The 21,451-nt window shown below is 42.5% G+C and overlaps 1 protein-coding gene across 5 annotated transcripts in view; it reads right to left on the bottom strand.

The window, feature by feature from the left end:
- The window catches only part of wasf3b (WASP family member 3b), a 109,541-nt gene extending 91,686 nt beyond the window's left edge, over nucleotides 1–17,855 (bottom strand). For 3 of the 5 annotated variants that reach the window (XM_085999259.1, XM_085999264.1, XM_085999261.1), the window contains exon 1: nucleotides 17,636–17,776. The gene's annotated coding sequence lies outside the window, so the exon portion shown is untranslated. The other 2 variants (XM_085999262.1, XM_085999263.1) reach the window with 1 other exon arrangement.
- Nucleotides 17,856–21,451: the final 3,596 nt, after the last annotated feature.

Below are 21,451 nucleotides of genomic sequence, written 5' to 3'. Positions count from 1 at the left end.
GAGAGGGTACAACAACAACAACTTGTATTTATATAGCGCCTTTAACGTAGTAAAACGTCCCAAGGTGCTTCACAGGAGTATTATACAACGAAAAAAAGATTTACGAGGATGTTGCCAAGACTGGATAATTTTAGCTATGAGGAAAGATTGGACAGGCTGGGGTTGTTTTCTTTGGAACAGAGGAGGCTGAGGGGGGATTTAATTGAGGTGTATAAAATTATGAGGTGCCTAGATAGAGTGGATAAGAAGCACCTATTTCCCTTAGCAGAGGTCAGTAACCAGGCGGCATAGATTTAAAGTAATTGGTAGAAGGATTAGAGGGGAATTGAGGAGAACCTTTTTCACCCAGAGGGTGGTGGGGGTCTGGAACTCACTGCCTGAAAGGGTGGTAGAGGCAGAAACCCTCATTGCATTTAAAAAAGTACCTGGATATGTACTTGAAGTGCCGTAACCTACAAGGCTACGGACCAAGAGCTGGGAAGTGGGATTAGGCTGGATAGCTCTTTTTCGGCCGCCACAGACACAATAGGCCAAATGGCCTCCTTCTGTGCCATAAATTTCTATGATTCTATGATATCAGTGCTGGGGAATGGTAGATTTTCCACTTCCTCTACAAAATCATAATAAAGCACTTGAGGTCAAATATGATATGATGTGTTTTAACCCCAACCACAGAAAAACACTAGTATAACCTTTTAACTTCCTGCACCAGCCTCCATGTCACCCAAACAAAAAGAACTGCAGCTTATACCTACATAAAACAAATATTTAAGTATTCTGAAGCCAATTTCATTGGCAAGTTCGTATACCATTTGGTGAAAGACAATCTAATGTTGCATTGCTAAGAGCTCAATTACACTTTCATACCATACAAAGTTGTAAGTGTTCCTAATCAGTACACATTAGCACCATATTAGAGGCAGTTTTGCACTATTGTCACATGTCCACGAGCAACTCTGTTGAGACGGTAGAAAGTTAATTTTACTTAGCACTTTTATGGCCTGCAAAGAAGCAGAATATCATCTTAAGCAGTGGCTTCCCTGGACTTTGCCAGAGGCAAAAGCACCATCAGCAACAAATACTGCCACCTCCGCCAGTCAGCCATTTTAGTGGCTGCAGGCAGGTCGCCTCAACAGACCAAAAATGCAGCTTTCCTATTTTCAAACAACTGCACGTGCATAAACTCAGAATTACTAAATTTAGACCTTTCTGGGCGTCAATTTGGTTTTGCATTCGCACCTTGAGTTCCTCACTGAGATTCACTTCTTCTTTAAGACCCAAGAGAGGCCAAAAGTTCATGTTTACTGCAACATGCCGTACTCTCCATGTCACTGTGTACCCACCATGCTGGAAACAATGCAAGAAAGTTCAACACTCGATTCTGATGGGCGGTTCTTCCATTAGAGATATAAATACTAAATCACACTAACAGTGGACCATGAACGAAGTCTGGATTTCATAAAATGTGTTGAGAACTGAGGGGTTTGTAAAGACACATTATTCTGTCCTTTAGCAGATAAATAACTGGCCATTTAATAAAAACAAGATATTTATCGGGTAACACTGGATCTAGTTCAGTTCAAATTGTCTTTGGATCAATTTTTTCAAAACATTTCAAGAACGGCATCCACTGAACCATACCCCAGCAAGAAGTAAATACCTTTATAAAAGGAGAGTACAGAAATATTGCCAAAAAAGAAAAACAAATAAGTGTGCCGGGATTTGCTGAAAAAATAACGGCGCGTGAACAACGCATGCCTTTATTAATGTGCAAATTGGCCTGCAACTTATGGCGAGGAATTGCGAATCGACACAAGTTGCTGGCTGATTTGCGCCAGTCCGCCGGCAGCTTTGTGAAAATGCCATCTCGCCCTTAGCTTCATGAGTTCCATGAAGTTGTTGCACTGAGCTAAAGGATGAAGGAAAAAGAGACACACCGCAAGATGCCCTGCTCCAGCAAATTCCGCCCCAATATGACCTCTAATATCGCTTGGCTCCACCACTGACTCAATCCATCTGCTGCTGAAACACTCATCCACGCCTTTATTACATCCAGCCCTTGATTACCTCCAGACTAGATGTCTCTCCTGGCTCGCCTCCCATCTTCCATCCTCCGTAAACTTGAGCTTATCCAAAACTCTGCTGCCTGTATCCTAACCCGCAACAAGTCCCACTCATCCGTCACCCCTGTGCTCACTGTCCTACATTGGCTCCCTGTCCACCAACACCTCAAATTTAAAGTTGTCATCCTTGTGTGCAAATCCCTCCATAGCCTTGGCCCCTCCCTATCTCTGTAGCCTCCTCCAGCCCTACAACCCTGAGAACTCAGCATTCCTCCAATTCTGACCTCTTGTCCTTCACCCCACCATTGGTGGTCATGCCTTCAGCTATTAGGCCTTAAGCTTGGGAATTCCCTCCATAAACCTCTCTGCCTCTCTCTCCTACTTAAAACCTACCTTGTCACCTGTCCTAATATTTCCTCATAGTTTGGTGTCAAATTTTGTCTGCTAACACTGCTGTGAAGTGCCTTGGGATGTTTTACTACGTTAAAGGTGCTACATAAATGCAAGATTTTGTAAAATATGCATTTTTATGTCATCAAGCTTTATATCTAATAGAATTTTTTTTAAATTACAAACATTAGAATGTCCTGGAACATTTAATCACTTTTGGCAATCATTTTGAAACAGATTTTTGTACAGCAGATCATGACAAAAAATTCACCACCACCTTCATAATCAATCTCTACATTTATTGGCCTCAGCTGGTGAACTAGTGCTAACATTAATAAAACAGACAAATTATATATCTCTCTGTCTCTTTTTATTTCTCACTTATTACATTTGCACTTTACTTTTCTTCTACATCCTCAATCTCCCAATGAGGATGACAAATAGTTTACCTATCCACTAGTCTCTGCCTATGTCTTAATGAATCAGCTACACAAGAGAGTCACAGGTTGACTCATTTTTTTCCCCTGTCTTGCTTGGGGCCTTTTCTCATGGTCTAGCTAATAGGGGAACTCATGGAACTTAAGAAATCACAGAACAAGAAGTCCATTTGATACACCAACCCTCGTCCTTCTACACACCATATACCCTAATTCTCCATGCTCCTGGGAAAAACTTCTGCATAAATACTTTTGACCTGATCCATAAAGGCAATCAAACAATACTCAGGAATATCACATATTTTCACTATTTAGCCCTGGACAATTGCCTTGCATAAATGACACCTGCCCCCTCCTCTCCAATCCTTGATTCTAGCAGCACAGGAACCATTAAATCATATGCCTATAGCTAACCCAATAGCCTTCCAGCCCAATCTCAGCCAGCTATTTATCTAGATATTTTAAAGGAGTTAATAAATATAACATCAACTGCTTTTGGCAGGAGACTATTCATAAATCCATAGAAGTTTATAGCACAGAAGGAAGCCATTCGGCCCATTGAATCTGTGTCAAGGCAATCAAGATCTAGTCTCACAGAGTCCAAAACTTATCTCTCATATTCTGCGAGAAGTATAATTTATTCTAATCACAAATTTTGCTTTAGGCTTGGTAATCTTAAACCTCTGTCAACAAGTTCTATGTTAATAGTTCAAGTCAAATACTTCTGCTCAACTCAACATCATCTACGTCTCAGCTTTTTAAGAACCCAGATTATATTGCCTTTAGTCTTTGCTTTAATTAAAACTTTCATTCTTCAATTCTCTGCACATAATTTTGAGTCCCAAGTCCCAGAATTATCTTTGTCACTCTTCTCAAAACCATTTCAATTTACAAATGCTCTTTTTAGAAGGTATGGTGCCCAAATTGTATATAATATTCCAAATATGATTTCACTAGCTGAACTATACAGGGTTAGAATAGCTTGCATTTTTGGTAACAGTAGCATATTAACTGAAAACATTGTGATTAAATAGTCATTCCACACAAATTATTTTTTTTCCCTTTTGGTAACAGACTAGCATGCAATATCTACTGGTTCAATTGATACCTCGCAGGATCGTAGGCTGTTACAATTCAAGATTTTATGACCATTCTTCCACAGAAAGTTTTTGTAACAAAGTTACTTTCTATTGTATTTTAAAGCATGTGTATTAACACTTTTTTTTTAAAAAGCTCAGACAATAGTTGGTTAAAATGCTAATGAGATTGCTTTTATGTTGTTTCCCCATAGACTGTAAATAATAAACAATTTGTTAGACTGTTCTGGCAATCAATAAATGCTTCATACCCATTGTGTTGAGAACTCTGTTTCATTCTGGTTGTGAAGAGAGGATTTAAAAAGAGAGACACGGGCAGTCAGTCAGATCCAGCAAAGGCTGAAAAGGCAAGCTTTGGCCAGGCTCCAAAGCAGAAAACAGGATGGGAGATGGGAGTTATTTCGTTCAAGTCAAGTAAGGCAACCCACTAAAGTGGGGAAGCATGCATTTTCATTATTTTGTATTAATATGTGAAGAAAAGTTGTAATGATTGGACTAAATAAGTCTGATCACAACAGTTGCTCTGTACATGCTCTCACTGTGAAGTAAAGCAGCTTAAGGATTTGTACCCAGCCTCGCATTACCAAGTGTTTTCTTGGTCTGCCTTCGGAAAGATTGAAAGAGTACATATGCAAAAGGAACCATAATCAACTTCAGGTCACAAGGAGACACTGTTGATGGTTACACCATCATACAGTTAGATATTGGTCAGTTCAGGCACATCTCTTAACATGGTACTCAAACCACTACAGGAGTGACTAGCATTGCTGTACCCAAGAGAACAGCTACAGAATGTCCCTGGATAGGCACTGCATGGCTCGTTTAATATTACTTCACCTGTTTTAAATATGAGTTATTCATCATTTTTTTAAAAAAAATATTGGTTTAGGGTGGGCCAATCCTTCCCTGTATTATTTGTGCTGCCCTCCCTGCAAGGGAAAACGATGGATGATACACCCCAATTTTCTAAGAAATTCAAAAATTGCCATAGAATTTATTTTTGTTAGTATCCTCAACTTTTACCAGTGAGGTTTTTTTAATGAACAGCATGAATAATGGAGACTACCTTTTGAAAATGGGTTAGTATTTTATTCAATTACAATCCCATAAACCACCAGCCCATGCAAAATAGGGCCCATTTATTATGAACACGTCATGTGTCCTGCTCTATTATGCGTTACTTTGTATTTATCAATGTTAAAATCCATTTGCCATTCCCTGCTCCGTCTGCTTAATTGCCACAGATCTCTTTCAATGCGCATTACCTCCCTTAATCTTATCACCTGACAAAATAGCTTGGTATTATCCACAAACATTACGTTATGCAACAAGTAGTCTCCTGCAATTCATCACATACAGAATCATAGTAAAGAACTTACACCCGACTGTCCCATAACACTCGTGTCATGACAGAGGAGTACTCTCTTACTATCGTTAAAGGCCAAATAATTAGACATCTTAGCTATAAAAGGTCAGAAAATGTATGAAATAAACATTACCAGCACTTTACTATATTTACTTGCGATTAGTTAACTTAAATACATTGACTATCATTTTAAGTTATGACCATAAGTGAACTCAGCCCAAGAAAGAGAATAAGGTAAACTGATTTAATGTTGTTGTGCATTTTGTACAATACTGTAATGGTGCAAAAGAACCCGAGCAGGAATGTAATCCAAATAATTTTCTGCTGAAACATGAAACGTATTGCACATTCCAGTAAAGATTTTGGATATTTAACTGGGGACTATACATTCCAGTTACAATATGTTTAGAATTTGCACCTGTCATTGGGCTTACCCTTGAACTTAAGAAGGCATCAATTGATTTTATATAATTTCTAAGCGCTCAAAGAAATTACAATATTCACTGTTGAGTATTATCTATATTTCAAATAATGTAAATAAATACATTAATAGATAAATAAAATATAGCTAAAATACCAATCTACTGAAGCAACTAAACAGCCATTTAACTGGTATAAATGATTAGTTAGTTAACTACTCAATGAAAATGAAAAAGAATTCCAATTGACCCACACGTCCCTGCATGTACTACGAATTACATGGTAATAATTCCAGCAGTAATAAGAGATTAGTGTTAGATTGTGAAGAACTGTAAAAGGAGACTAGTGAAGGAAGAGCCCGGGGCAGCAGCAGCAAAGATTATTTTTGTGGGACCTAAGGATCACTCCTGCTCCTCCTGCCCTCAGAAAAATCATTTAAACTGACCTGTTTGGGACCTCAGAGCATCGCTAGTGAAACTAGTCAGACAGAGCGCAGCGCACACTCCAACCACTTCTTTGCTAAAATGGCAATCGGGGTCCAATGTCTGCCTTAGAACTCCAATTTGCATATTAGAAGTGGAATGAGTGACCATAATATGGTTGAATTCCAAATTCAGTTTGAGGGTGAGAGAGTTGGATCTCAAACCAGCGTACTGAGCTTAAATAAAGGAGACTATGAAGGCATGAGAGTAGAATTGACTAAAGTGGACTGGGAAAACAGATTAAAGTGTAAGACGGTACAAGAGCAGTGGTCTACATTCAAGGAGATATTTCACATCTTTCAAGATAATATATTCCACTGAGGAAAAAGGGGAGTAAAAGAAAAGACAGCCATCCGTGGTTTAGTAAAGTAATAAAGGATAGTATCCGACTGAAAACAAGGGCATATAAAGTAGCCAAATCTAGTGGGAGGATAGAAGATTGGGAAGCATTTAAAAGCCAACAAACAATAACTAAAAGATTAATTAAGAAAGGGAAGATAGATTATGAAAGTAAACTAGCAAAAAATATAAAAACAGATAGCAAGAGTTTCTACAGCTATATAAAAAGAAAAAGGGTGGCTAAAGTGAACGTTGGTCCCTTAGAGGATGAGACCAGGAAACTAGTGGTGGGGAACATGGAGATGGCAAAGACGCTGAACAAATATTTTGTATCAGTCTTTACAGTAGAGGACACTAAAAATATCCCAACACTGGAGAAACAGGGGGCAATGGGGGGGGGGGGGGGGCGCGGAGGAGCTAAAGACGATTAAAATCACTAAGGAGATGGTACTCGGTAAAATAATGGGACTTAACGCGGATAAATCCCCCGGACCTGATGGCCTACATCCTAGGGTCTTGAGAGAAGTGGCGGTAGGGATTGTGGATGCATTGGTGATTATTTTCCAAAACTCCCTGGACTCAGGAAAGGTCCCGGCAGATTGGAAAACTGCTAATGTAACTCCCTTATTTAAGAAGGGAAGTAGACAAAAAGCTGGAAACTATAGACCAGTTAGCCTAACATCTGTGGTTGGCAAAATGTTGGAGTCCATTATTAAAGGAAACAGTAACGGAGCATTTGGATAAACATAATTTAATAGGACAGAGTCAGCATGGTTTTATGAAGGGGAAGTCATGTTTGACAAATTTGCTCGAATTCTTTGAGGACGTAACATACAGGGTGGATAAAGGGGAACCAGTGGATGTAGTGTATCTGGACTTCCAAAAGGCATTTGACAAGGTTCCACACAAAAGATTACTGATCTAGATTTAAAAAATCACAGGATTGGGGGTCATATACTGGCATGGGTGGAAGACTGGCTATCTAACAGAAAACAAAGAGTTGGGATAAATGGTTCATTCTCAGGATGGCAATCAGTAACTAGTGGTGTTCCGCAGGGGTCAGTGCTGGGACCCCAACTCTTTACAATCTATATTAACGATTTGGAGGAAGGGACCGAGTGCAACGTATCCAAGTTTGCCGACGATACAAAGATGGGAGGGAAAGCAGTGAGTGAGGAGGACATAAAAAACCTGCAAAAGGACATAGACAGGCTAAGTGAGTGGGCAGAGATTTGGTAGATGGAATATAATATTGGAAAGTGTGAGGTTATGCACTTTGGCAGAAAAAAATCAAAGAGCAAGTTATTATCTAAATGGAGAGAAACTGCAAAGTGCTACATTACAAAGGGATCAGGGGGTCCTGGTGCATGAAACACAAAGTTAGTATGCAGGTGCAGCAGGTGATCAGGAAGGCCAATGGAATCTTGGCTTTTATTGCAAGGAGGATGGAGTATAAAAACAGGGAGCTCTTGCTGCAGTTATACAGGGTATTGGTGAGGCCACACCTGGAATACTGCGTGCAGTTTTGGTTTCCATATTTAAGAAAAGATATACTTGCTCTCGAGGCGGTTCAGAGAAGGTTCACTAGGTTGATTCCAGAGATGAGGGGGTTGACGTATGAGGAAAGGTTGAGTAGGTTGGGCCTCTACTCATTGGAGTTCAGAAGAATGAGAGGCGATCTTATCGAAACATATAAGATTGTGAGGGGGCTTGATCAGGTGGATGCGGTGAGGATGTTTCCACTGATGGGTGAGACTAGAACTAGGGGGCATAATCTTAGAATAAGGGGCTGCCCTTTCAAAACTGAGATGAGGAGAAACTTCTTCACTCAGAGGGTAGTAAATCTATGGAATTTGCTACCCCAGAGATCTGTGGAAGCTGCAACATTAAATAAATTTAAAACAGAGATAGACAGTTTCCTAGCAGACAAGGGAATTAGGGGTTACGGGGAGAGGGCAGGGAAGTGGACGCGAGTCTAGATTTGGATCAGCCATGATCCTATTGAATGGCGGAGCAGGCCCGAGGGGCCGTATGACCTACTCCTGCTCCTACTTCTTATGTTCTTATACCACAGGCAGGCGCTTACAGCCGTCTAGCGATAGGCCCTTGTAAAAGTGGCAGTGGGCAAAATGTCGGGTGTTAACAGAGCGGTAAGTCTACCAACCCCATTTTGAGGCTGTTACTGCCTTTTTAACACCGATTTCAGCAAGTTAAAATTGACCATTAATGTCCAAATTACAGTTTAAACAAAAATTTTAATTTCTCCCAAAAACCTGAGCTTGTTCTTGATATTTTTGCCCAGAACTATGACTGTGAACTAAAGGTGGATTGTGCAGTCGGAGGGTCTGCAGTGTGTCTGATGTTCCAAGATGTATCAGTACCATTCAGTCATCTATATTGATGGAATATTTTTCTTTTTCACTTCTATCACTTTCTACTCAAACTTTATCTCAGTTGACAAATTAAAATTTATATTGAATGCGTTGTTTTTTCAAAAAGAGGCTGTCTGTGTGAGTGAATAAGAAAGAATAACGTCTGATTACATGCCTGTTGTAGTTCTTGCTTTGTGTTTTATAAAATTCAGAAAGTTCATTAAGCTGAGGAGAGAGGGAGGGGCTGGAGCCAAGTTAGAGGAACAGTGAGATAGAGGAGTGGCAGGGGAGGGGAGGAGTGTTGAGGGAGAGAGAGAGAAACTTCCAAGTTAATGTTAGTCTGATTTTTTTTTAAAGAAAGACTTGCATTTTTATAGCGCCTTTCATGTCCTGACGTCCCAAAGCGCTTTACAGCCAATTAAGTCCTTTTTGACATAATAGCAAAATACTGCAGATGCTGGAAATCTGAAATAACAACAGAAAATGCTGGAAGCACTCAGCAGGCCAGGCAGCATCTGTGGAGAGAGAAACAGAGTTAGTGGCCCAGAAATTCGGGTCAGGGGCTTCCCGCGGGTGCAAGCCCCCGACCTGCACTTACCTTGCGCGGCAGTTGAGCTGTAGGGCCCCGTGGAATTCCGCTCCGGGGCCTGGCCCAGCTGCTGGCGCGCAGTGCTTGCGTGTCCCAGGGGGCGTAGTTAGTGCAATGCGTCCCCTGGGATCACGTGAGCCATGGGCAGCCAATCGGAGGAGGGAAAAGCCCATTCATAAGATTGACAGGAAGACCTGTCTAAACTCATGAATACTACGGGCTTCAAAATAGCATTGAACCTTCAAATAATTTTTTATTTTTTAAATCACACTTTTTCAATAAACTACAAATTACATTAAATAACTATTTTAAACAATAATTTAAATTTTTGAAAAAAATAATTTTATAAAAAAAAACAGGGCTTTAAAGTATTTAAAAATAATAAACCTGTGGAAAAAATGTTTTAATTTTAATTAATTGACCACTTACCATGTAAAAAGCAGGCCTTACGCCTGCTTTTTAAATGTGTAAATCCTGCAGGCTTAACCTCACGTGAAAACCTACAAAAAAAAACTAAGTTCGATGCGCACGCGCAGCCTCCCCTGCATGCGCGTTCGACCTCTGAACCCCTTCGTTCAGAGGATCGGAAGTGCCGGTTTCCCGCGCATGCGCAGTGCATGCAGGAAACCCGCACTTCCATTCGGCCTACGGGTGAGTACCCCGTGCATACTCACCCGTGGAGAGCCGAATTTCTGGGCCAATGTTTCAGGTCGATGACCCTTCGTCAGAACTGGCAAGGTTAGAGATGTAACAGATTTTAAGCAGGTGCAGAGGCGGGGAGGAAGGAACTGAAGGAACAGTCTGTGCTAGGGTAAGAGGCCGGAGAGATTAAATGTTGCAAATGGGGATGGCAGAATCATCAACAGCCACCTGAAAAATGGTGGCAGGGGTTATAGTCTGAAATTGTTGAACTCAATGTTGAGTCCAGAAAGCTGTAAAGTGCCAAATCGAAAGATGAGGTGCTGTTCCTCGAGCTTACGTTGAGCTTCATTGGAACAAAATTTAAGAGGCCGAGGACAGAGAGATCAGAGTGGGAGCGGAGCGAAGAATTAAAGTGACAGGCGACCGGAAGCTTGGGGTCACCCTTACGGACTAAACGGAGGTGTTCCGCAAAGCAGTCGCCCAATCTGCGTTTGGTCTCCCCAATGGAGAGGAGACCGCATTGTGAGCAGCGAATACAGTATACTAAAGTACTTTTTGAAGTGTAATCGCTGTTGTAATGAAGGAAATGCAGCAGCCAATTTACACACAGCAAGCTCCCACAAACAGCAATGCGATAATGACCAGATAGTCTGTTTTTGTTACGTTGATTGAGGGATAAATGTTGGCCAGGACACTGGGGCTAACTCCCCTGCTCTTCTTCGAAATAGTGCCATGGGATCTTTTACATCCACGTGAGAGAGCAGACGGGGCCTCGGTTTAAAGTCTCATCCGAAAGACAGTACCTCCAACAGTGCAGCATTCTCTCAGTACTCCACTGGAGTGTCAGCCTAGATTTTTGTGCTCAAGTCCCTGGAGTGGGACTTGAACCCACAACCTTCTGACTTTAAAAGCAACAGCTGAATTTTGAAGCCACCTAATTATCCACCTATGTTGTTAACAGTTGGAAAAGGTCATTGTTAATTCCTTACCACGAAGACAGAGATCCTAATTGCTAACAACTATGAGACAGAGACACATGTACACTGACACGCAAAGATCACGGCGAGTGTGCTTGCTTCATTTAGTGTTATTTTAATTTTCACGGGAAAAAACAATTGAATTTTGAATCCAAGTAATTATCTCCAACTGTGGCTTGTTGACAAAAAAGGTCAATCGTATACACCGGTAAGACAGATTTTAATTTTTAACATCTATGAAATGGGGAAAGAGAGAGAAATAGAAAAAGGTAAACAGGCAGATTCTTTCAATCTAATTTGATTTATTTTTTTAAGTTGAATTTTGAAAGCAAACAAAGCCTCTGAGGGAAATAGATAGGAAGAGATGATGGTAAGGAATCAGCTGGAGGCTGAAGGGGGGGCTCTGGCCGCTCAGCATCCGTCCTTGAGGCTGAAGCAGGTGCTCTGCACTATTGGCACCTGCCCTTGGGCGATGGGCGGGCTAGGGGAGTGGATGGAGGGTTAAAAGGGATGTAACTGACAGCAGAGCAAGCAGAAGGTGGTGATACAGCGGTTGAATAACTAGAACCAAGGGGAAGAGATAGAGGTAGTGATGAGTGAAAATGGAAGAAAGAGGAATGGGTAGTGGGAAGGTGGAGGGTTAAAGGATGCGATGGATGGGAGAAGCATCAGTGATTGGAGGAGGAGAGGGAGGGGAAGGGAACTACTGAAGACCACATTTTCCTCACAATCCCTACACAAAATGCAGCCCGCTGTTGTTGGTGTTTCCTTTCCCCACCACACCACATCACCCACAACCTGCCACCCAAAAGGAAAAAGAGAAGCAGAAAAAGGACAGAGAAAGAAGCAAAAAAGTTAGAGAGAAACAGCAGAGAAGAGAAAGAAAGAGCAGAAGTGAGACACAGATAAACAGCACACAAAGACAGAAGTAAAAGAGTCATCCTATTCTCGGACTTAGTGAGAAATTCCATGGGAGATTGATATTTTGAGGGCATCCACATCACACTTCAGACATCATACTTCAAAGTGTCAAAATTATATACAAAAAAAGAGGGAGTAATTTCATGTAAAGATCATGAGGGTAGTTGTTAGATTGACCTGGAGGCAGAAATTTGTACACACTGTCAATCATAACAGCAATTAACCTTTAATTAACCTATATTTAGATCACATCCCCCACAAGGCATATATAAATGTAAGAAGTCACACAACACCAGGTTATAGTCCAACAGCTTTATTTGAAATCACAAGCTTTCGGAGCGCTGCTCCTTCGTCAGGTGAAGTGCCTGACGAAGGAGCAGCGCTCCGAAAGCTTGTGATTTCAAATAAAGCTGTTGGACTATAACCTGGTGTTGTGTGACTTCTTACATTTGTCCACCCCAGTCCAACTCCGGCATCTCCACACCAAGGCATATATAGGCAGTGGCGTCAGATACAAACTAGGTACAGTAATCAGCTAAACCAAATAACTGTTTTAGACCCTTGGCTAACCGCGATCAAACCCATGGGGGAATCACCCAATTGTGTATGAAGAGCCTCAAGACTAAAATTATAGTCGTCGTCTGCTAGCCCACTAATATTTCCATTGAAAGTGTAGATGCAATTAAGTTAATGTTGTCAATATTAACTTAACACAATTCTAAGAGATGACCGATGAGCTGAATTGTATCTATTAAAATAATTAATACAAAATGGCCAAATTGTCTGAAGTTATATTTATTTGTAGTAGCCCAAGATATTTAAGCTCAAAACATTATTTCCATCAATTTGGCAGGTTTTCATAAGGTTATTGAGATGTCATCTGAAAATTGAGTGAAGGTTTTGGAAAAGTTATTGAGAATGTTACTGCAAAACTGTAGAAGGTTATCCAAGAGTTGAAGTGCAGAGAAAATATAGTTTACGAATGTGTGCAAGGTGTTAGACAGATATTAGTGAAAGAAGACATTTGTCAACGAGTTGCAACTTGAGGAAGACAAAGGATTGAATCATCACACTACAGAGGACAGACCTATTTTGACAAAACGATTCACCGGTTTCCTAAATGAAAGAGATTGTATGTTTTTAGGATAACATCAGCCAAGTGATAGTTAGCATTGGAAGCCTAACAGTGCTGCCTGGCAAAACAGATTGGAAAAGAGAACAAAAAGCAAAATACTGCAGATGCTGGAAATCTGAAACAAAAACAGAAACTGCTGAAGAGTTCCACACTTCTACCACCCTGTGCGTGAAGAAGTGTTTCCTAACTTCTCTCCCGAATGGTCTGGCTCTGATTTTAAGGTTATGTTCCCTTGTTCTGGACTCCCCCCCCGCCCCCCAAAAAGCTTATCTCTATCAACCCTATCAATTCCTTTCAAAATCTTAAAAACCTCAATCAAATCACATCTTAATTTTCCAGGGGATACCAACCTACTTTATGTAATCTCTTACAATCTAACCCTTGAGATGGGTTCTACCATTATGGACAGCAGGAAAGCAATTCTCATCACAAATGCAAGAGCTTCAAAGGTCTCTATTGTGGTTGGTTGTGGATAATCTTCACCATCCACTGTAGTAGCCAGACCAATTGGTACTTTTAAAATCCCAATGGGAAGGTAGCAATTTTACACCAATGGTTTACATTGTTGTAGCATCAAAATACCTGGGTATGTCCTGTCCCACCAGCAGGACAGACCCACCAGGGATGCCGGCACAGTGGTATACAGTCAGGAAGGAGTGGCCCTGGGAGTCCTCAACATTGACTCCGGACCCCATGAAGTCTCATGGCTTCAGGTCAAGCACGGGCAAGGAAACCTCCTGCTGATTACCACCTACCACCCTCCCTCAGCTGAAGAATCAGTACTCCTCCATGTTGAACAGCACTTGGAAGAAGCACTGAGAGTAGCAAGGGCACAGAATGTACTCTGGGTGGAGGACTTCAATGTCCATCACTAAGAGTGGCTTGGTAGCACCACTACTAACCAAGCTGGCTGAGTCCTAAAGGACATAGCTGCCAGTCTGGGCCTGCAACAGGTGGGGTGAGAACCAACACGAGGGAAAAATCTACTTGACCTCGTCCTCACCAATCTACCTGTTGCAGATGCATCTGTCCATGATAGTATTGGTAACAATGACCACCGCATAGTCCTTGTGGAGACGAAGTCCCGTCTTCACACTGAGGACACCCTCCATCGTGTTTTGTGGCACTACCACCGCGCTAAATGGGATAGATTCAGAACAGATCTAGCAGCTCAAAACTGGGCATCCATGAGGTGCTGTGAACCATCAGCAGCAGCAGAATTGTATTCCACCACAATCTTTAACTCTTGGGCCCAGCATATCCCTCACTCTACCATTACCATCAAGCCAGGGGACCAACCCTGGTTCAATAAGAAGCATAGAAGAGCATGCAAGGAGCAGCACCAGGCGTACCTAAAAATGAGGTACCAACCTGGGGAAGCTGCAACACAGGACTACATGCATGCTAAAAAGCAGAAGCAGTATGCTATAGACAGGGCTGAGCAATCCCACAATCAACGGATCAGATCAAAGTTCAGCAGTCCTGCCACATCCAGCCGTGAAAGGTGGTGGACCATTAAACAACTAACGGGAGGACGAGGCTCCATGAATATCCCCATCCTCAATGATGGCGGCGCCCAGCACGTGAGTACAAAAGTCAAGGCTGAAGTGTTTGCAACCATCTTCAACCAGAAGTACGAAGTGGATGATCCATCTCGGCCTCCTCCCGAGAACCCCACCATCACAGAAGCCAGTCTTCAGCCAATTCGCTTCACTCCACGTGATATCAAGAAACGACTGAGCGCACTGCATACAGCAAAGGCTATGGGCCCCGACAACATCCCAGCTGTCGTACTGAAGACTTGTGCTCCAGAACTAGCTGCACCTCTAGCCAAGATGTTCCAGTAGAGCTACAGCACTGGCATCTATCTGACAATGTGGAAAACTGCCCAGGTATGTCCTGTTCACAAAAAGCAGGACAAATCCAATCCGGCCAATTACCACCCCATCAGTCTACTATCAATCATCAGCAAAGTGATGGAAGGTGTCATCGACAGTGCTATCAAGTGCACTTATTCACCCAATAACCTGCTCACTGATGCCCAGTTTGGGTTCTGCCAAAAAAACACTCGGCTCTCGACCTCATTACAGCCATGGTCCAAACACAGACAAAGGAGCTGAATTCCAGAGGTGAGGTGAGAGTGACTGCCCTCGACATCAAGGCAGCATTTGACCGAGTGTGGCATCAAGGAGCCCTAGTAAAACTGAAGTCAATGGGAATCAGGGGGGAAACTCTCCACTGGCTAGACTCATACCTAGCACACAGGAAGATGGTTGTGGTGGTTGGAAGTCAATCATCACAGCCCCAGGACATCGCTGCAGGAGTTACTCAGGGCAATGTCCTAGGCCCAACCATCTTCAGTTGCTTCATCAATGACCTTCCCGCCAACATAAGGTCAGAAATGGGTATGTTCCCTGATGACTGCAGTGTTCAGTGCCATTCACAACTCCTCAGATAATGAAGCAGTCCATACCCGCATGCAACAAGACCTGGACGACGTTCAGGCTTGGGCTGATAATGAGTGGCAGGTAACATTCACGCCACACAAGTGCCAGGCAATGATTATCTCTAACAAGCGAGAGTCTAACCACCGCCCCTTGACATTCAACGGCATTACCATCGCCAAATCCCCCATCAACATCCTGGGGGGTCACCATTGACCAGAAATTTAATTGGACCAGCCACATAAATACTGTGGCAACACGAGCAGGTCAGAGGCTGGGTATTCTACGGCGAGTGTCTCACCTCCTGACTCCCCAAAGCCTTTCCACCATCTACAAAGGCACAAATCAGGAGTCTGATGGAATACTCTACACTTGCCTAGAGGAGTGCAGCTCCAACACTCAAGAAGCTCGACACCATCCAGGACAAAGCAGCCCGCTTGATTGGCACCCCATCCACCACCTTAAACATTCACTCCCTCCACCACCAGCATACCGTGGCTGCAGTGTGTACCATCTATAAGGTGCACTGCAGCAACTCGCCAAGGCTTCTTCGGCAGAGCCTCCCAAACCCACGACCTCTACCGCCTAGAAGGACAAGAGCAGCAGGCGCATGGGAACACCACCACCTCCAAGTTCCCCTCCAAGCCACACACCATCCTGACTTGGAAGTATATCACCATTCCTTCATCGTTACTGGGTCAAAATCCTAGAACTCCCTCCTTAACAGCACTGTGGGAGTACCTTCACCACATGGACTGCAGCGGTTCAAGAAGGTGGCTCACCAACACCTTCTCAAGGGCGATTAGGGATGGGCAATAAATGTTGGCCTTGCCAGCAACCCCCACATCCCATGAATGATTTTTTTTTTAATGATCCTTAGAATTGTATCTACAGGGCTTAATATATGCAATATATAGTTTTTCAAACTGGGGTCCCTTGGCCCTAGGGAGTCCTCAAGGTTTTTAAATTCCTGTCCATCTGCAATCAGATTTTTGTGTATGTTGACTTACTAGCACATTATTTCTGTTGTTGTAAAGCAATAAAAAACATATTTTCTGCAATTATAGCACTGTTTTCCATTAAGTAGCTGACATGGTCATGCAGACGTTAATCAGGGAGCCGCAACCAGTGTGTCCATATTTACACGGGTCCTCCATATAAAACAAAGGTTGAAAACCGCTACATTATTTTAGCTATTTTGTTTTTGCGCTACAATAGATTGGTTACTATTCAAAGCGTGAATGCCTCAGTACTGGTTTATCTTTACTCGTGCGGACAAACTGTGGTCCTTGGCGTTTATTAAATCATTGCTACTGTATACATCCTGATTTTAGTTTTATTAAGAGTTTTGAACAAAAAAGTTACGAACAACTTTCAAAATGTGATCTTTACATAGATGCACAATCAACTAACAATACGCGTTGATGGTTCTCAAACATGTTTGTATATAAATCAATGTGACCAAAACCAAAACCGCCAGGTTATGCCATTACAAAAGTAACATGTTGACCAAGTAAACAAACGCATTGTAAATTAAAACCCCTACAACCAGGAGTGAAGAGAACGGTCTTCTTCCCCCTGGAGGAGCTGTCCTGTCGGGACAGGAAGGCGAAACCCTTCATCGACCGACTGCCTCTGTCCTCATTCAGCCCGCATAACAATGACCAGAAAACCGCAACGTCGAATAAAAAGGCAGCCGACAAGAGCCGTTACTTCACACGGCCATTAGCAAGCGGTGTACATACAACTAAAACGCCCGTTATTTCACATGTAACCTTTTGCTGTCACCGGCCTGCCATCTGCTCCCGTCGCCTGGCTGTGACTGCGGTATAATTATTAAAAGCCGAGTAGCGGCTCCCCGCCGACCGGCTGGACTCGATCGAACAGTGACCACCAGAAACTTAACGGATTCGACGGACTCTCTTTTCTCTCACACACACTCTCTCTCACGCCGCTCTTACCTCGGGTGAACTATTTACACCGATCAGAAATTATTTGTTAAAATTACAGGATTTTTTTTCTCTCTCTCTCCCCCTCGATTATTCGTTTCAGCACCGTGAAGACGCTCGAGCGCCCATCGCAAGCCGAGGATGCCCAGTTAACCTAACCTGCTAGCGGCCGCGCTCGGATTGACGTGCGCGCTGGCCACACGGGAGCGTCGGCTCTGAAATGCCACCGTCCCCGACATCCAATGGGAGGAGCGCTGAGAAAACGGCAGCGATCGGGTTAGTGTGACGGGTGCGCGCGCTGCGACGGTTATCCGCCGAGTGACGGGCCGAACAGCTTCTCACAAGCCAAACTCGAGGAATACCTCAGAGCAAATCTTCACTTTTGTCCATTGCATTTTTTTTCCCGACGAGGAAGGGACGATCTAAATCATTGTATATTGTGCATTTTATGTATTTAAAAAGGCATAAGGTCTTCGTCAAAAAGTGATTTAACTTTTATGTGCTTGCCAAATGTTCAACGCAAGGATACAATTCGCGGAAAACGCTTGAATTTGCTGGGAGCGCTTCGTTCAACACACTGGTGAACGTGCATCAATGTGCGCAATCTTACGAAGTGGTAGCGACTTCGTTAAAATAGGCCACATAGGAATTTTACATGAGTGTGAAAATCAACGTGCTAGAAATAGCATTAATCAGAATTTCAATATTACGTTGCTTGCATAGTGTTGTTTCGCCAAATGATGTGGTGGGCTGGTTTTAGTTGTTTCTTCTCTCCAACAGTGATGTAGGACTCAAAAGATCTCGGATTCTTGGACGTAATGTAGTTATAGCCACGACTCGCTTACGCCTAAAATTCCGCGATCTTTTGCGCTATTCGACTTGGTTCCGCCCAGATTAAGCTGTTATCTGGGCGGAAATCATGCCGAAATACCAGGTCAACTTTGGGTGAGAGTCTGTTAGTAGATTTAATTTAGAAGTGTTCTTCTGTTGAATTTTAATTTGCTTATTGTATTACTAGAACCAGCATGTAGGTCACGCAAAATATTTCTCAAAAGGAAAACCATCAGCTCAGTCCAGACAGGCTAGCTTCAAGGGATTCCTCAAGGTGGGAGTTTCGAAGGCATGCAAAATGTGGTTGTCTAAATCATTTGATTGAAGAGGACCATCGCATTCAGACACTAACATTTTTGCCATTGGTTGGATGTTGATCTAAAGTAATTATGGGAGATAGTCATATACTGTCTTTTGTTTCAGTATAACAAAGAGAGTTTGGGGTCATATATCTGTGGGTGAACATGTCTGTAGAGTTGGTCCTGTGCTAATTTGAAACAAATTGAGGAATTACAAGCCGTGCTATAGTGACAGCAGTGTCTTAAGACCTTTGAGAAGTGAACAAGGTCTTTGATTGTCAGCAGTCCTCTCTGATGGACAGTTTGGTGGCTCAGGGTCTCCTTCACTGGGTTTACACTGTGTGTCAATCTGCAGGTAATGTTTCAGATTTTGCAGCCAGCAGCCAAACAGTCGTGTGTTAAGTTTTAGTGCCAGCATAGCAGAAAAGCTAGGCTAGATTGAAGCTACAGCAAGTAAATCTCTTTGTAAAGTCTATGCTTAGAGAGAAAGTGAGTGATATATTTATTTTATGTATCAAGGGTAGAGAAATGTGCAGAAGATAGGGGAAGATGAAACCTTTGTCCATGGTTTTATCAGTTCTAGATTTTATTTCAATCCTCCACCCTTCACAAACTACAATTTGTCCAAAGTGCAGCCTCCTGTATCGTGTCCTGCTCGCCGTCATCCCCAACATTGCTGGCCTACACCAGCTCCTGTGTCCCACATATTAAATTTAAACTCCTTATCCTGGCTTTCATTGTCTAACCCACCCTTATCTCTGCAAACTCCTCCAGCCTTATATACAACCACCACACCAATCAGCCCTCTGACTCTGGCCATTTGTGCATTTCCCCCTGCTCCCCCACCCTTGCTCTCTGAAACCCCCTCCCTAAACCCTTCGCTTCTCCTCTCCCTTGAAAAGCTTTCTCGGAGCCCATCAACCAGACTTTAGGTCATTCCTTCTAATTTTTCTTCTGTGGTTTGGTATTCATTTCTCTGTCAATTCCATTTGCAAATTGCCTTTAGCCATTATTGATAAGCATTATATAAGTATGCTGTAGAAGTATCTTTTTGATGCTTGGTTTCTTTCCAAGTGATTCAGAGTTTGTGATGAGCCAGAACTGCACTATGGATCCAATCATGTTGCATGGGGTAGAACAGGCACTTAAGTAAAAGTCTCATTGATTCGAGAGAGCCTTAAGAGTCTTCCTGTCTGGAACTGAAGTTCAGTAGGGACATCTTCCGGCTGGGTCTCGGTGTCGTCATTTGCACTTGGAACTTCTGTTTGGTGAAGCTGTGAAATAGGCAACTGACTACATTGATGATCGAGACCCCACCACCCCTCAAACTCTTTAACATTCAATGGCTCGTTCAGCCAGGATTTTGGTGGCCACATGACCCTCATATCGCTCCTCAGCTCTTGTCTTGAGGTCATAAACCATTGCTGTAAAGGATATCCTTGGTCTCTAAAGAGTTATCTGACCAGTTTTCCTGCTCTCTTCAAATAATCGTGGCACCTTAAATTGTCATAAAATGAGAGGGTCATGGTTGCTGCCGGGAGATCAAGCATTCACACACAAAATCTTGTACCTCTGTTAACTGACCAGCTGCCCATTAATAGACAGTACACCCATTCTATTCATGAAGGCTGCAATATTCATAGTACAGTAAGTGCCAATATGGCCACATGTATGCCATCAATAATGTCCTGCACGTTGTGGAAATGCACAACATGGAAAAAATCCAATGCTTTCTCATACTACTGCTGGATTTCCATGGGGAAATTAATGAAGGAGTTGGCATTGGCAAAAATGATATTTTGCTGGTATAAAGGGCATTAATTGTAAGTTACCTTCTTATATTTACTGCCAAGCCAATTTTCCAATCAAGCTCACCTCAATATCAATGGTAAGGTAAGCAAGCCAATCATTGGAATTTGGCAATAATGATAGTTAATTAACAGAAAAGGCTTGAAATTATGTACTTGCCTGTATAAATCTGCACCCAATAGTACTGACCAGAAAATGACAGCTGTGACTAAACAAATCAGGAAGCCCAACTTAGTGGAAGCAGAGCTAGATATTGTATTGGAAGAGACAGTGGCTAGGAAGACTACAATGTCTGGAATGATGTTTAACCCTTGGATCTACCTTCACATAGAGAAAGCTTGGGAAAAGTTTGCCAGGTGGTGTCTCATAACAAATGGAGCTGGCATAGCATCTGGAACCGTTTAATAATGCAAATCAAGAAGGGAGAGGCAAATGGAAAAGGATTCCAGTCAGAGAAGCAGCTGACAGTTACACAAGAGACAGTGGCTCAGCTGTTTGGAGAGATAATGTACGGAAACTTTCACCTGGATATATCCTCCTCTGTGTTTGTATATATCTCCCATTTATCCTCAGAGAGTATAACAGTTGCTCCTGCTGCAATGAAAGACATTTTTCAAGAAAAAGTGCATTTGGTTTGATAGCAGGAGAAATAAAACCTGGATGGATCTTGACATACACTGCTGGTGGCATAAACTATTTAAGATTTTGGAAAATGACAAACAGATCTGTAATCATTTACTGCTGTTCAAACCCCTAATCAGAAATGTAGTGTCATGATACCACCAACAGTGACAGCCTATAGTGGTAAGTTCCAATAAAAGCCATTTGTAGTTGAGGATGGGGTCATGCCAAAATGTCACTGTTTTCTCTTGCTTTTTATTGTAGTTAT

This window comes from Somniosus microcephalus, chromosome 10 (assembly GCF_052327205.1).
Source record: "Somniosus microcephalus isolate GS21.2 chromosome 10, FLI_Smic_1.0, whole genome shotgun sequence".
Lineage (NCBI taxonomy): Eukaryota > Metazoa > Chordata > Chondrichthyes > Squaliformes > Somniosidae > Somniosus > Somniosus microcephalus.
The sequence above is the reverse complement of the archived record's forward strand: the minus strand, read 5'-3'. Positions and strand labels throughout refer to the sequence as shown.